Source organism: Orcinus orca, chromosome X (genome assembly GCF_937001465.1).
Source record: "Orcinus orca chromosome X, mOrcOrc1.1, whole genome shotgun sequence".
NCBI classification, from domain to species: domain Eukaryota; kingdom Metazoa; phylum Chordata; class Mammalia; order Artiodactyla; family Delphinidae; genus Orcinus; species Orcinus orca.
The window spans coordinates 75,786,858-75,802,492 of NC_064580.1; the positions used below are offsets into that span (position 1 = coordinate 75,786,858).

Genomic DNA, 15,635 nt, shown 5'->3' on the forward strand with positions numbered 1-15,635 from the left:
CCTTTGCAAACCCTCTGTCTTGATACTGTCAGGGATACTTGCATGATCCCAGCAGCTCCATTTTGAAAGGAACCTGTGGTGTCCATCAGATCATGCTTAAATGCATGGAGCACCCAAGACTATGGCTTTGAATTTGTGGCATTCTTCACTAGCAGCATACACTTCCAGATACCATAGTTTCTGACAGATATCTGTAGGTTCTTTGAAGTAAAAGGCACCAGATCCAATGAAACTGGCCATAATTTTGACAACCTGGAAGAGATGTGTACATAATGTTGTGGGATATCACATTGATGCCTTAAGTGTTCTGTGCCCTGGCTTGATTCCTACAAGCTTTAAAAAGGTGGTTTAGAGTATCTGTTACTTCAAAAAGAATTACCTACTTTTAATCTCAATACATTGCTTTAATATATTCATTTTCAATGTTTTTTTTCAGAATGAATGACCTGAAGAGCTTTGCAGTTGGGGCTCTCTGTATAGTAAACACAAAAATGGGATAATGCATTTGTTTTGCCTGTATGTTACTGATTTCCTATACTATGACCTTTGAAGACCTTGATAAATTCATTTTATTTTGCCAATTTGGGTCAAGGAAGCTGGAGGTGTTAAAGACTGTGCTATATGGTTCCCCATGGCTGCACAATCTAAATGCAAATCTAACATTGCTGATGAAAGTAGTAGGCTACATGGATAAGTTGTTGAATGGTAGAAGCGGGGTTGGTACTTTATAGTGATAGACAGAATATGGTTGGTGAGGCTTCTTCAAGCTCATAAGGCTATTTTACACGTTGGGGTAACTGGCTTCAAATACCTAACCTTGTAATTTAGAAAATGTTCTAAGGGTGAAATCATGGTGTCAGCAGAAATGATGCTGAACTCTCTTTTCTTTTTTCCTAAGTAATACCTTATTGTTTCTTGTTATCAGCAACCAGAAGTGGTTAGAAAGTTCCAATTCTGCTTAAGAATGAAAGATGTGAAAGAATTACCAGAGCAAGCCTTGGTTACTGCATTCTTATTTGGACAGTATTTTCAATCTAGAAGTATATAGTAACTGTCAATGGTTGAGTCAAGTTCATTTGTGCTTGAATAATAAAATAGAATATAAGCAGAACACCATGAAATATATAGAGCTGTATGTTTACATTTTGGTGTTAGAGTATTGCTGACTACAGTAATGTTCTAAGTACTTGGATGTCATTTAGGGAGCTCTCCTCTTCATTTGCCTACATTTGTAACTTTGTAAGCTATTGCCCATTTTATTCATCTTATTATTTTCTTGTTATTATTTATTGGTATGCCATTTATCATTTGTCCTTATTCCATTTTTAACTGAGCATGTCTTCACTTATTTAATTCTAACTCCTTCTTTTAAGATGTCAGGGACTCTCTTCATTATGTCAGTTGAAAGCTAGTGGGCATATTACCAATTCTTTTTTGAGTTTTTGCTAAAGATATGAACTCATTTCTAGTTAAGCCATCTGTAAAATACCACTCTATATGCTGATTCCAAGCTTGTTACTCCTAGAAATTAATGCACCCACCAAACAAGGTTAGGGAGTGTGTCTTGTCATCATGTTAAAGACTTGTATTCAAAATCCAACAAAACCCAAAAGACAGTTATAATGTGATATTGTCTAATATGTTGGAAGTTAAAGACTTAGCTGTTTATTTAGCCTGTGTGGCTTAGGAACGGAAGGGTAAGGACAAAGCGATAAGGACCAGCAGTTGGAAGAAGACATATTTAATGTCCTCCATTTTAACCCCCAGTCCGCAGTAAGCCTCACAGAGATAACATTGTTGGTAGAAGAGATGTGACAATACATTTTTAGGGAGTTACCTGTGGAAAATTAAAGTGGATTAAATCATTACATCATTCAATAAACATTTATTAAGTGTTTACCATGTGCCATGAATTCTACTAGGTTCTAGTGATGTAGAAATGTATATACACACATATATACATATTTTATGCATGCACCTATGTTTTTGTGTAAAGTTTCCAAATTCTACTAGATTGATAATGAGTGCTAACCAATGGTAAATATTAATAATTCAATAAGCATTTGCTATATCAAATTGAATGAATTGAGATTGTTATTGCCTTATTCTCCAACTTTGAAAATGGGAACTTAACAGTGTTTCCTACCGAAACTCTGTCTCTTTCTATCCTGACAGATGCTCTCAGTAAGTTAGATATTTCATTGATATTCTACTGTGGCACTGTTAATCTTATTTTGATTGAAACAACATTCTGGACAGCAAAATTGATGAGTGCTTATGGTGAGGCTGTTGCAAAAAAGTAGTAAGAAGGTTTCATATTTAGGTGTGCCTGGGTCAAGAATTATGACCTTCTTTAAAGTTATAATTTAGAAAATATTCTGCTTATTGTGCTTCTTTTAGCACAGTATGGATTATCAATATATGTATTTAAGGATTTTTAATATCTATATTTTGATTGACATATCTTCTGTCATTTTCAATGACTTTCTTGCCTAAACAACATATAATAGAGTTTCACAGAGGACAGGACATTTATCTTTCTTGTTAGGTGATAACTTTTCCAACACAGAAGTCACACTGCCAGCCATATGTCATATAATAACATCATCAGATTCTTGAAGACCACTATCATGTAGCATATTTGTTGCACAAGTTAATTTTAGGACAGTTTTGTTAGATAGAAAATATAAAGAGGAAGTAAAATAAAAATTAATACAATGTGGAAGATATTATGCTTAACTTAAAATACACATTATATGTCAAAAGGTAAGATATTTTTGCACAGTGCTATAATTTAGTCATTAGTCTAGCTCTTTGCTATTATCTAAAATAAGGATTTGAGCTAAACTAAATTATGATCTAAAAATGCAGTAAGCCTTACTAGTTGGTGGAATCCAAACCTCCAAATTATTATCATTATTATTTTTACTAAATCACAAGCTGAGCTAAAATTTTTTAATCCAATGACTCAGAACTGGAAATGAATTTATAGATTTTCTATAACTATTGAACTAGAACAAAACCAGTATATCAAAATAGCCTCTAAACTGAGCAGATATCTCATTCAGTTCACTCATTCTTAGCATAAAATATTTTTATACTATACCTATCCTTAAGATATGTTTAAAAATAGAACACTGACAACCTTGTGAGTTTTGCCACTTTAATATTTTATTTATAGTGATTGTTTGTGAGACTTTTTTCCCTCTTTATTTCTGGCTTAAAATACCTTTTAATTCACTAGTTAGTTTTAATTAATGTTTAGAATAATGAGTAACTTAGGATGGAGTGTTATATATCTGGTAAAATGTCAGCCTTGTTTTTTGGATTTATGGCAGTTTTATTTATTAACAAAACTTGAATTCTCTTTGGTTTGAATTCTGCTATGATTTTTCACCTAGGAAACATTTTCCTCCCTCTATGAAATAAGGATTTTACCACAGTAAGCATAGGAAATGAAGAACTATTTTCTAATCATTCAATAAGACATTATTCAGTATTAGGGCTGTGTTCGTCTGAAGAAATAAAGTTGTGGGGGTATAGTCTTTTTTTTTCCTGAAAGAAGGGAGAAATATTTCTTGAAAAGAGACATACGGCAGCATGATACATTATTCTTCACTTAGGGAGAGATAGTGTAATAAGACAACTTTCAGTTGTAAATAGCAGTTAAGATTTAAGTAAAGACCTGTTTTTGTCCTGTAAGGCAAAAACATTATAACAGTAAATGATCACTAACTGTTCAGATATAATCACCTTATGTTGTACATGTCCCCACTACACTGCATTATTTAAAATAACATATTTCAGACATTATTTAATTAGTTGAATTGTTACAATGAATAATTAGTTATTCTAAAAATCTGTCCATATAGATTTTTTCTGACAGCTTCTTGATCATAATTAAAACCCATGTAGGTTGAAGAAAGCTTGTAAAACTGAATGCTAGAGCATTGGACACATTGAATATCAGTTGTTTTGCTAACATTGTTAACTGAACCTGGTAACTCGTGACAGATATTTTTCATTCAGAACCAAACTCAAATACTTTTCCTCAGGGTTAAATTGCAGCCAGAGAGAGTGACATTACACACACACACACACTTAATCTTCTATTCTACAGTACTATTTACTCCCATTCCAGATACTAAACATACTGCCTCTTATAGGAATGTTTTACATTAAATTTATATGACAAAAGTAATACACACTTAATACTATTACCTGTTGGGGGAAATCAGGATTTTGAAAATTGAAGAGGATGATAGGAATAAAAGGCAGATATTGTTTTCTGGTAGAATAAATCCACTATTATTGCTGTCTTTATATTCCAACTAATGTTCAGCAACAAGTTAATACCCAATGGCAATTGACATTAAGACTGGCTAATGGTCAATGTTTGATATATGTAAAAGCACAGTTTATACTAAACCAACTGTATGTACCATGGAAAATAGTATATAATTAGAAGATACAATGTTTATCTCATATATTCGTGTTGGTTTTTTTCCTGCTTTGAACACTAGCTGGATTCTCAAGCTAGTTTTGATTATGTGTTTTTTTTCTATCAATACATATACTAAAATTGGAATGATACACAGAAAGATTAGCATGGCCTCTCTACAAGGCATGCACATTTATGAAACAATCTTCACATTTTTCATACTCATCTTTAAGGATCAGATCAAATGCCACCCCCTTTGGTCTCCTCAGGATGAATATTTCTCTCTTTTTGTCCTCAAAATGCATTGTTTATGTCAGTATTTTAGTCCTTAGTGTACATGTATATTTTTCTTATATTATTTTGAGTTCTGACCATGTATAATGCATCTTTATACTCCCCACAACATCTAACACAGTGCCTTGTGCATAGTGGGCACTCAAAATATCCTTACAGAGTTGAATTTTTATGAGTCATTTGCTGAACATTAGCTGCAGTATGCACATGTGCAAGTACACAGGCTTATAACTTATATAAAATAAATGAGAGAAGATCATTTAAATTTACCAGTTGCTCTAAGTTTTGGAAGTTTTCTGGATGTCTAAACGATAAAGGAATTGGTGACAGATTTTAGAAAGAGGGGAGAAGGCATTGCGTATGAAAGGAGAAATGTCCCTGGTTCAGGCCTCACTTTTTAAAGCAAGCAGTTGTTTGGAATTCTAAAACAATTATACTGACTATTAAGGAATAGGTTCATGTAAAATATTGTGGCAGTAGCTGAGCTTACCCCATTATGTCATTTGGCTTCTGTGTTTCTTTTTCTTATATATCGTGTCTTATAAAGTGTACCATTTTCCCTTTGGGACTACTAGAGTGACCTCTTTTCTCAGTATGTATAAAAAGTTAAAGGTATCTTGTAACAGCTTATAGCTCATGGGGAAAATGTGTCTTTGCATCTGTTTGCTTGTAGACATTGTGCTATTAAAGAGTTGCCATTTTTTCCCAAAAATAGTATTTAGGAAAAAACACAGTCTGGAAAAGTTATGGGCATTTTATTTTTGCCACATCTAAAGCTTTCCAAGTGTTCTGAATGAGCCACTGCACACTTTGATATTTTCACCTTCAAGTCTCTCTGTCTCTCTGTGTGTATGTGTATCTATGTATTATGTATGTATGCACACACACAGGTATATATTTGTTACATTTTTTTTACCTTTCTCAAATATGCCATGCTAAACAAATGGTTGCCTTCTATCAACTTGCAGAGAATATTAGTTTAACTGTTTTGACTGGTGATGCTGAAGCTCAGCAACGATTCTGTATCTTTACTGCAATCTTAAAACTTGCCATGAGCGGAAGAAGGGTTGTTGAATTGCCACCACTATACAATTGCACCAAGATTAAGTAAAATGTTCATCTCTGTCGAATTTAGCTGAATAGAATCCATCAAACCATGGTCATATTTTTCTAAGTGTGCTTGGAGCTCTGTGGATGTGCAAATGAAAGACCATATGGAGGTGGCTTTCTCCAAGGTACCAGTAGGTATGGTTTTGTGGGTTGCACGTGCCTGTTGGCACTGTTGGCAGTTCAGCACCCTGGGAAAGGCATTGCTTTCAAACATGAGTAATTGATGAATTGTACGTAATATGCAAATGTGAATGCATAAATCTCCTGAATGACAGCTTAATTTATGTGAGCTTTTAAGAATGTGGGATTAGATTTTAATTAAATATCTTCAAAGGCACCCTGACTTATTCAGTTTTTTGGCTGCTGTCTTTAGAAAGAAGTGGGGGAAGGTTTAAATCAAAATTTTACACACACTATTCACATTTTCCAACTAAGTGGTCATTGTTTAATAGAAAAATCAAGGTATTTAAAGCAGAAAAGCATTTGTCTTTAATTATAAGAACACTGCCATTATATTACAATGGTTGCAGTTTGTCATATATGATAGATAGATATAGAAAAATATATGTGGTTTGAAAATTAATGTCTTAAACTTTAAATGTAATTCTTAAACATATTTCAGATACTACCATATATCTTAGTATGCCAAATTGAACAATGGTAATTGTGGATAACACTTCTTAGTATAGATTGTTGGGATAGTAATACTGTATATCACCTCCTACATGTTATTATCTTAAAATTACCTAAAATAAAGAGTCAATGGAGACAGAGCTGACTACCCACCTTTGCTCTTAAATATGTAGTGTGTATAGATGTAGCTGTGTGTGTGCATAGTTTTAACCTCTGTTTAATAATAGTATATCAAACTTTATGTAATATGAAGATTAGGATAAAAAGGGTAATTAAAAATATTTGAAATTTTCCACTTAATCTTTCTAAGTGATCAGATTATGAACTAAAAGGATATAAATTTAATAGGTCCACTTAAAGTGTGTTGTAAGTGCTGTTAATTCTTTTAAAGTATAGCACAGGGAACTCTACTTAATGCACTGTGGTGACCTAAATGGGAAGGAAATCCAAAAAAGAGGGAATATATATATATGTATAGCTGATTCATTTTGCTGTACAGCAGAAACTAACACAACATTGTAAAGCAAATATACTCCAATAAAAATTAATTAAAATATATTTCAATTTATTTATAGTTTATAGTAAATCACATTGCCCATAAGTAATAAATTTTATAAATCTCGACCAGTTATAGGCTATGCCTAGTTTTTACCTATTTTTCCTACATATTCGCTTTCTCTTAATTTGCATTGAAAAGCTTAATTATTGACTACAGAGAAGTGGTACCTATATGTCTTTGCTTGAATATACTTTTCCTTTAATGTATCATTGTAGTGGTTAATTGAACAAACTCTGGAATCATACTTCATAGGTTCCAAATCCCAGCTCTAACACTACCTGTTGTGTGACTTTGGGCAGATCATTTAACTGTGCTTAAGTTTCAGAATTTCTGCCAGAATGTGGTGACAATATAAATCACTTAGAAATGTGCCTGGTACTTGGTAAGCCCCATGCAACTTATTGTTATTATTTATTTTCACTGTTCCCATCATACTCTCATTTTTACCTTGCAGGCCTGTCTCCTCTCTGGTCCCAAGACAGCTTCATTCTTATCTCTATGATTTAGTCTGGAATGGGTGTACCATGCATCTTCTTGTCCAGGTCCCATCCAAATTGAGACCTGGCTAAGGGCTCCTTTTCTCCATAAAATCTTCACTGACTCCTTCCTCTGAAACAGCTCCACTTTTTCTTAGTTTTCCTCTGTCACAGTCTTTGTTGTTTAATCATTTCCTAATCTCTTTTGTTTGCACCAGATTTACAGTTGTGAAACCTATAGTCCACTTATTTGGTTTCTGTCATGCAACCTAAAAATTACTCCTAGTGTGAAGTACTAGCCCCCTTTATCTTTTTTGCCTTTATCCAAGTTTGGTAAATCGTGGAGATGCAAGATGTATGAAGCCTCAAGTGAGATGAGATGACCAGGCACAACTCCGCCCTTCAGGCCCTGCTTATTCTATTCTGTTATGGTTGAGTTTGTTTCTTCCACTGTGAGGAGGTGCTCTTCTGTTTATCAGAAATTAAGGAAGGGTCATTTGTCCTACACTAGGTCAAGAAATACATGCATATGATATAGTGTATTTAGAGTCAGACAGATGAGACCTACAATTTGGATCTCTTGGCTGGACTTCAGCAAGTTAGCCTTTCTGAGGGTTAGCTTCTGGTCTTAAAATAGGGATAATAGTACCCATCTTATGGAATTATTCAGAGAATTAAATTAAGTTGATGTGAACTTTAGCATAATGCTCAGCACATAGTAGGTGTTCATTTGTCAGTACTTTTCCTTCCTTTTAATCATCCAACAACAGTAACAGAACTCATAATAATGGGCTATGCAATGGAATTAAAGCTCTTCCTTAACTGAGATCTGGGAAAGGAACAGTGGAGAGTTTGTCCAGGAGCAGTATGTGACTAAATTTTCAAATTTCTTCTCTGCAGGGACCAGAATGTATAGATGCCTAATTTTAACACATACTATTATTTTTTAAAGGAAATAAAAAGGACCAAAATCACGATGCAGCTGTTTAGGATTTTTCAGTCAGAATATGGACTTAGGTTTTTCCAGGTCTCAGAGAAGACAAACTTTACTCCACTGTGGGCTCATAATTGGATTCACTTTAAATATAATTTCTCTGGCTGTAGTCATTTCAACTCTTTGAAACAGCCTATTATATACTCTTTCTTGTTTGATTTTGTGAACTGGGTATACTTTTTCTGTAGTCTAACTCAAACTACATTTGTGTGTAAGGTACTATGCCAGGAACTGTGGTGGGCTCAATGATGAAATCGGTAAGCCTCACACAAAACTGGCCATGTGGGCCTAATATGGTGAGGAGATCTTGCAGAGTACTTTGCACTAGCTAGGGTCTCACTAAATATCTATTTAATTTGCTATTTCAATTCCTAGAGAATAGAACTCTTTCATAGAGCATGCATGTAAAACTGTTTACCTGTATTCCTCTTTCAAGCTCACTTTTTTTTTATAAATGACAGTTCTATATTGAAAATACTCAATGACAGTTTAGGTTAAAATTTTCTCTTCCACACCATAACATACATTTTAGTAAAAATAACTTTTTTTTTTATTTTTGCGGTATGCGGGCCTCTCACTGTTGTGGCCTCTCCCGTTGCAGAGCACAGGCTCCGGACGCGCAGGCTCAGCGGCCATGGCTCACGGGCGCAGCCACTCCGTGGCATGTGGGATCTTCCCGGACCGGGGCATGAACCCGTGTCCCCTGCATCGGCAGGCGGACTCTCAACCACTGCGCCGCCAGGGAATCCCAACTTTTTAAAAATAATAAAATGTCTAATTATAAATTATCTCTTAATTAAAACCATTCTTATCAACTACCCGTAAATTAGAAAAATAAATTATGATCTTTGTTATAAAAGAAAAGCACACAAAGTTTTTTTCTCCATGGGGTAAAAGTTGTAAAGTATTTTCATATTGCAACCACTACTCAGATAGTACAAATAACATAGGAGTTTAAAGTCAAGCAGACCTGATTTTTGAATTTACTTACTAGCTGTGTGACATTAGGCTGGTTATCTGATCTCTATGAGCCTCAGATTCCTAATCTGTAAATTGAGGACAATAATATCTACTAGCAGAGTTTTGGTAGTTATTACATATGTTATATCCATATATCTATATTATCTATATCTCATTCTATCCATCTATCTCTCATCTATCATACTTTATATATCACACTTTATATCTCAGTGTTTCCATTTACTTTTGCTTGTATACAGTCAAACTCAACTCAGATAATTATAGACATGCATCATTTTTAATAGTCCAGATTGGAAAAATGAAGCAAAGGAGAAATGCTTAAAGGGATTATAATGATTATTATGGAAAGATCCATGGGCTGGAAATCAGTAAACGTGGGTTGCAATCATGGTTTCTTTCTAACTAGCTGTGTGATCATAGATAGGCAAGCCATTTCATCTCTTTGAGCTTTAGTTTCCCTATGTGTATGAGGAAGAATTTGCACTGTCTCCTAAGGTTCCTTATAGCTTTAACTTTTTAGGATTCTTTAGGTTCTTTGACTCTTGAGTTAGCATAGCATGGCAAGTCAGTGTGTGGGAACAAGATTCAGATTGCCTGGGCTCTAATCTCAATTACCCAATATAACAGCTGTATGACTTGGGAAAGTCACTTAATCCCTTGAGCCACAGTTTCCTGATCTTTAAAATGAGCAGGACAATAATCATATACACTTTGTAATGTTGTTAAGATTATTAAATGATTTGACATACATAAAGAACTTAGAAGAATTCCTGATACATAGTAAGTACCCACTAAAAATTACATGTTATTATTACACAAAACTGCAGAGGAGGTATACTAATGAAATATATCCTGCTAATCTCAAATCCTGATGATGCAAGAATATATTCATAAGGCCAGTGAGTATAGCCAGTAATCCAGCAGGATAGTTCACCCATCTATTTCAATATTGAGATCTTACTTTGAATCTGTACAGAACTGAATAACCTGTATTTAGGTCTAATATTATATTTCCCTATATTGTTAGATATCCCTTCATGAATTCATATCTTACATTTGTAAAGTACTTGAGAGCAAAATTCACATCTTATACTTTCTATTGTCCTTCATTCAGATCATCTGACATTGGACCTTACTGCTAGTAGATGCTCATGAATAGTTGACTGATGATACAGGTTTTAATCCTTCCCAGAGTAGCTGCATTAAGAAAACTCCACAGTTCTCATTTTAAGTTTAATATGACTCCAGATACATATTTATGGAAGAATGCACCCTGAATCATGATGAGCAAATAACAATATTGGGCAGTATGGATCATAAAGATTACAGATGACCTCACTTCATAAATTACATTTTAGGCTAGACTACTTTCACCATCACATTTCTGACTGATTTTTTCCGAAATAATGTATCCTTGTATATTATATTTCTAGATGTTAAATGCTCACTGTTGTGCTATAAGATTGGAAAAATATTGTCTTATTGTTAGAAGAAGAAAATTCTGCTGATTAAAAGAGTTAGAAAGTCTCTTTAAATCTATTCTTTATAATTATTTAGAATGTTTACTTAGTATGGTTTTCATGAGGCTTTAAAACAAATAGACTAGAAAATTACTAGAAAATAGCCTCTTTGGGCAACAATATTTGCTCTGTCATTAATGTTTTCTTAAGGAAAAGCTATGTAATTAAAGTCAGGAAGTCACAGTGTACTTTAGAAGGAATCTTAGACTCTTTTTGCCTGCTACCATTTGGACATAGTTGCAGAGCGCATCCATGTATTCTGTTATTCATTTTGCAATTTATTTCCTTTCCATTTGTTTTAATTTTCAGAACACTCACATTACGTGCACTGTAAAATGGAGACAAGTTGTTTTGTATTCTTTATTCCTAAGTAGAAAAAATAACAAGTACAGACATCTCCTTAAAATATTGTATGTCTCATTCTAAAAACAAACCAAGCCCAGGCTAATTTTGTAGAATGCAATAGTGAACGAAAAAGGGTAAACTTCCATTACTGATCCCTGTGCTGGGGCAGTTGTGGATCTTAGAGCAATGCACCATCACTGGTCTCATAATCTGGAAGCAATACGGGAGATGGCTCTCAGAAACAAAAATAGAATGTCAGATAGTCTGATTATATCTGAATAATAATGCCAAGAAATGTAATGCTGGTTACCAGCAATCGACCTAGGTCAAGTTTGTTCATTTCTAGTAGAATCAAACCAAACCCAGATACTTCAGTCCCTTTTAGTTATCCGAGTTTGAGGTAGCTATGTGCTGGATAGGTCCTATAATGATTTTCTGTGGCTTAAAACTCACCTTTAAAAGAAATTCAGCAGGTCTAGAGTAAGGCCTAGGCAGTTGTAATTTTTAAAAGCCTCACAGGTAATTCTGATATGTTTCCCGGATTGAGAATCACCAGGTTACTCTTTTCTATGATAAAAATTGTCTCCCAGGCTTCCCTGGTGGTGCAGTGGTTGAGAGTCTGCCTGCCGATGCAGGGGACGCAGGTTCGTATCCCGGTCCGGGAGGATCCCGCGTGCTGCGGAGCGGCTGGGCCTGTGAGCCATGACCGTTGGGCCTGCGTGTCCGGAGCCTGTGCTCTGCAACGGGAGAGGCCATAGCAGTGAGAGGCCCGCGTACGGCAAAAAAAAAAAATTGTCTCCCTTTTCCATTTTCTTCAGGATGAACTGCTTTCCCAGTGAGACTATAAATTAAGTGAGCAAAGGTTTGCTGTAATCATTAGTCTTAACACTGGTAGATTTTTATAGGTATTGAATTGTAACCCATCTCTTATAGACGTAGGCAGGTCCTTTCAATTGATGTGTGTATAGATTCATGAATACAGTTGTATGTGACTTGATTTGGAGGATTGGAGTTGAAGACCATTAGCTAAAATGGTAACATAAAATACATTAAAATCAGCCTAGATACAGAAATAAACTCCAAGTAGAAGCAAATTGAGTTTCTTAATATGTATTATGCACTCAGTAGACAGAAATCCTTAGAATACAGAATAATTCCACAAAAAAATACAACTATAGCCTAAAATGTAAAAAGTTTAGTCAACCAGTCTGTCTTCTGGCTATTTGATGTACACAATACCTTGTACTCCAGATGTTTTACTTACATGAACATAACCATTGTACAAGACAAACTTCTTAACAGGATAACTGAATTTCTCATTACTCATGTAGGTATTTTGTTGCAATACAGTTGCCACTTCAGAATGTTAAATCTGTTTTTAAATACAAGTGTCCCTAATTTCTTTACAAAACAAACTCTATGCACAATGATGTCACTAAGAGTGGCCATAATCAATATTCAAATAATGTATACAATAATACAAAATATTTCATTTAACAATGTTTGCTTCTATACGAAAAAAGAAACAAACCTTTATTTTGGCAGCAAGCATTTCCAAAGGAAGCAAATGTTTTAGTCACTGTGGCCAAAATAAATGTTTTCTTTAAGGCTGTTAAGGCAGCCAAATGTTTTCATAGCATTTTCAAAATGTTTCCACCCTTTATTTTCACAAAGAGAGTCTCTCTGCTTCCCACCCATCACCCTATGGAAATATTTTGAGAATGTAATTTGACCATGAAAACAGCAAAAACATTTTGAAAATGTTGTCTTTGCAAGTGTTAGAAGGATGCTTTCAAAGTTTAAGGAAGTTTAAACAAAAATGACAGTATAGTGCAGTTGAAAGAATACTAGAAGCGATGGAAATAGATACTGGGTTTGACTCTGTAGCTTACTTGTTAGGTCATCTTTAACTGATCACCTGACCTCTCTCAGGTTTCAGTTTATTAATCAGCAAGAGAAGGGAGTTTTACTAAATGCCATATAATCTGCATTTTGCATTTCAGTAAAATATCTATTGAATACATTGCGACAGGCAGGGACCTGGGACCTGGGACCCATTGCTGCAGTGCTGCAATGCTTGCACCTGGACAAATCTCTCCTTGAGCAGCAAAATACAAAGAAACTATAGGGTCTAAAAATAACTGCGCACATGCCCAGTTGGGGCAATTTCTAGACAGAAAGATACAAAAGACTAAAAAACCCAACTGCCACTTCTGAAGAGCCCAACGCAAAAACTGGGCGTTGGGAGCAAAAGCAGGGTACTGTGCATGACCCCTGCACACACCACCACCTAAGGGGTGGGCACACCACCTAAGCCACCCCTCCAGCCTGACCCCTGCACACACCCCTACCCTCACCCCATATAAGGAACAAGCTCGCCCCCCCCCCACTCAGGGAGCCAGTGAGTGAGCAAGGGAACCTGTTACTTGTTCTTGCTCCCCACTGCTGCAGCAGGGGCCCCAATAAAGCCTTTCCTGAATTTCTTGTCTGGCCTCTGATCAACTTCTATTGATTGGGGAAGACCAAGAACCCTGGTCAGTAACAACATGAGTCTTCAGAGATCTAAGTATCTTCTATATTTTTAAATAAAACGCGACCCATATCATAATTTTATTTTTATAATGGTAAATTCTCTTGCCTTTGTGTTTTATTTAAATAAAAACAAAGAAACAAATAAAACAAGCATAGTATTCTGAGACCTGAATTAAGTATTTCCAGTTTTGTATAGGTACTATAAACCTGAGCAGCTATGGATGGTTTCAAGTGTTTTCCAGCACAATACAACCGTCTCTAAAACCAGTTTAAATGATTTTCCTCTTTGCCTCAGTTTCCCGGACTGGGCAAGTAAAAATACCTGCATCTGTCTTAAGTTTGACAAAGAGGAAAAAAAGTGAATATAAACACTAAATGAACCATGAGTTGTATTTTTTTCATTGTTCTGTCACTGTGGTTTAAAACTTTAGGCTGCTTATGGAGTTCTAAGGAGGTTTAACTCAGACAATATGGATAAGAAATTTGAGAAAAGCAAAATATGATGCTCATTATGTACTATACTACAGTGAAAGAAAAATGTTATACCAATTAAATAAACTGCATCAATTTAACAGTTCTAAGGTTCTTAATTACAACACTACTACAAATAATAGCTGTCAAGTTGTTAAGCACAATTATTAAAGACTGTGTACCAGGCACCACTCTGCAGACATACTTTGTCTCTCATGTGTGCTCATGTGTGTGTGTGTGTGTGTGTGTGTGTGTGTGTTTTCTATAACTCTGAGAGGTAGGTGTTAGTAATTCTAATTTGCAGATTAAGAATCGGAGACACATAGAGGTTAAATGACTTGCTTAGTATCAAATCACTTGCCTAGGTACAGCTGGCAATAGGCTCAAAACCTGATCTACATGATATTAAAGGAATTAAAACATCTGTGTTTCTTTGTCATACAACTGCTGCAACTAACAGCCTTTATAATAGTAATGCAATAGATAGGTGAAGGGTATGAGCTGGACAGTTTCATCAGTTCCTAGAGACCTTTTCTCTTGGACTTTAGAATGAGACTAAGACAGAGGCAATCTTGATTGTCCTGACAAATGATCTGTCCAAAGCAAGGCCCCAAAGTCAAACTCTGGTCATAATTCTTGGAGGTCTATTTCATGCCTTTTGACTTAGAAGGCCACAAGGTGCTTTCAGCCCGTTAGTGTGGCCTAAATGCAGAGGGTGCTAGCCCTGCTCTAGTACGGCCATGAATGTTATCTCTGCCTAATTCTGAATGGCAGTGAAATCCATATGGCTGCAGGTGAGCAAATAGTATAACAAACTTACAGGAAGATGTAGCCGTGACATTTTGCATACATGGAGCAAGGCTTTAGCAACTGAAGAAAGGTATCTGGAGGTGCATTTTAAAAATTTATTTGTTTGTAAGGACTGCTCTTGATTTGTAGTTGTTCCTAAATTAGAAATTTTCCTTTCTGGGTCAACTTTTAAGACTCACAAATAGTGAGTGACTGCTAATACCCCAACAATTTTTTAGCATCAATAATGTATGTAAATAAATATAAAGATGCAGGGATCCTCAAGGAACTTGAAATACAGCGAGGGAAATAAAACATTAGTTAAATTTTAAATTGGAGAGACATGAGCACATCTGACTAAGATATAAGAAATGTCACAATGAAGATGAGTGGAATGAACGAATAAAGCAACTTCAGAGCTGTGATTGGGCACCTAACTCCCAACCTCAACATCTTCCAATCAATATGTTTAATCTTGTATTTTTTTCCG

The 15,635-nt window shown here is 35.2% G+C and overlaps 1 protein-coding gene and 1 non-coding gene across 3 annotated transcripts in view; both read left to right on the top strand.

Moving 5' to 3' along the window:
* Nucleotides 1–15,635, top strand: part of DACH2 (dachshund family transcription factor 2) — a 643,115-nt gene that overhangs the window by 209,606 nt on the left and 417,874 nt on the right. The window lies entirely within an intron of this gene.
* Nucleotides 4,553–4,658, top strand: LOC117197884 (U6 spliceosomal RNA). Its single transcript, XR_004478782.1, has one exon. It is a non-coding gene; the product is annotated as a U6 spliceosomal RNA (small nuclear RNA).